Source organism: Meleagris gallopavo, chromosome 2, assembly GCF_000146605.3.
Source record: "Meleagris gallopavo isolate NT-WF06-2002-E0010 breed Aviagen turkey brand Nicholas breeding stock chromosome 2, Turkey_5.1, whole genome shotgun sequence".
NCBI classification, from domain to species: Eukaryota; Metazoa; Chordata; class Aves; order Galliformes; family Phasianidae; genus Meleagris; species Meleagris gallopavo.
Window position 1 is genome coordinate 55,771,287 of NC_015012.2, and position 2,428 is coordinate 55,773,714.

Genomic DNA, 2,428 nt, shown 5'->3' on the forward strand with positions numbered 1-2,428 from the left:
AAAAAAAAAAAAACCCTTCACAAAGTTTAACCTGATTTTACAAATAGCTTCAACCAATTGCTCCAGTGCTGCACTTTCATGGAAGCCATTTCAGCCTCACAGCAGGTACTGCAACATCGCTGAGCCCTGCACTCACACAGATTTATGTCTGCATCAAGTGCCTTCAGAGGGACTACTTGCTTATTGTACTTCCAGTACCTAAGTATAGTTCTGCAGAATTGGAGCCCAAAGATGAAAACTGTGGGCTTTTCTTTCACTCCACATTAGTCCTAACATAGCTGGTAATGGTGAGTGGTTCAGATTGCCCACATATTCCAAGCAAAGCCTCATCTTCTCTTGTTTACAGCTACATCAAAGTAATTGCTTGGCTGATCTCAAGTTGAAGTCATCCAAAATAGTTAATCTATTAACAGCATTTTTTGTCCATCTTAGAGCCTTTGTTTTTAAACCAGCTTGAGTGTCTAAAACTTAAGACTTCGTAAAGAACAATTCAGACCTTTTCACAGTCCCTCTAGAAATCTGTCTCCGAACTGGATAAAAATATACAACTTCCCCCCCCCCAAAAAAAATCTAGCTTATACCTACCATGCCTGGGTATGTAATTAAATAAGTTACATTACATACAATACAATTAAATATGTAATTAAAAAAGCACTGGCACATTATTTATAGGAAGTATATTATTCTAGAACTAGATATATATTCTGATCAATAACTACTACAAGACTTAGAAGTAAATCTACACTTCAAATCCAGAATGCACTGCTGGCTAACCTAATGAACAGACAGTATGTGGCATGAGCTTTTCATGGGGTCAACACAGCTTTTCTGAGCCTTTCTGCTTGCTGAACTCAGTGAGGCAGAAAGATAAAAAGTGAAGGGAAACAGGAAGATACATTTCAAGGCCAGATAAAATAAATTTCAATTTCTAACACAGTCTGCTATCATCCTAGAGCCTTTCACTGATAAAATAATCATCTGCAGCTCTTTCATTGCAACGTTTAGAATAAATAGTATGTGGAATGGAAAAGACAACAGAAATTAAAGGATGGTTGTAAAATAAAGTATCAGTTAAGACTTTTAAACACAATGTAATGTTGACTGCAAAGTAGTTAACAATTGAAAACGGTATCAGCACTGAAAGAGAAGCCCTGATTTCAATGACATCTGCAGAAATTAAATCATTTATTAAGTTCCAACATCAATAGAAGAGAAGAAAAAAAGGCAAAAAACAAAGTCAGAAGAGATACTTTTAAAGGCCTGTTACCATTTACTGGGGGATGGCAATCATTTTGCCTAAGAAATACATTTTGAAAGTTGAAGCCCTTACAGAAAGTACATAAAAATATCACTGCATTCCAAATATACCTGGGCTGGATTCTGCAAGAAGCAGGTACTTCTGCTCTGCAGAGTTTTTGGTATTTTCTTCTCAGAGGAAAACAAGGAACAGAACATACCTTTCTTGCTTTTCCTCATAAACCTAATCTGAAATGGCCTTCAGAGTTGAACAGAAGGACTAATACCAATTCTCCTAGATAATGTATTTTCTTCATCGCTCACTACTCATTGAGTCTAGAGGCAGCTCACCAATGTCCACCAGAGCATCAGGCCTAGTTGTTTTCATGTTCCCCCATTCATGCTGAAGGCAACTCTGCATTTTTTGAATTTATCATCCCAGTAAGCTTCTAGGGAGGAGCACACACTGGTAGCTACGAGTTGTAAAAGCTGTCTATTATCTTCCAAATTCAGCTTGAGATTGAAGCCACCAGGCCAGTGTTCAGGAAAGGATACAACCAGTTAGCGAAACACTGGAACTTACCACTTGTATAACAGTGTCAAATGCACAGTGTCAACTGAGTGGGAGAAGAGAAAACTCTTTTCATGACAGTGTGCTACTTGTACTAACAGAAAACATGCCTTACAATATAAAAACCGATTTTCAAAACAAATAATCCACTTTTAAATTTGCTGACTGATCAGCTAGCAGCAGGCTCTGTTTTAAGGAATGAAGAATTCTTGTATTAAAGGAAACAATTCCTCTCCCATCAACAACTACGTCAACATGAGCTCCACACCAGAGATTTTGCTTTCAGTCCTGTGTGACTGCAGCAGAACACACATAGATGACACTGCAAGTTCCTGCCTAGCCTCTGCACAGCAATGTAATGATGCCAGCCATCTCTCACTGTCTATTCACCTCCCAGCAATAAAGCATGTCTAACCAACAGAGCTCAGCATCATGCCCTCCCTGAAAAAAAAAAAAAGAAAAAACAAGTAAATCAAAGGAAATTTCTTCAGCTGATATGAAAGCAAGGGCTGGAGAACAACAGACTGCACTGAGTGAAAGCCATGCTTGTCACTCCTTTGAGTTCATAATTCATCTCCTAGCCACCCTGATGACTACTTCAACTGCTTGTTACTTGACCCT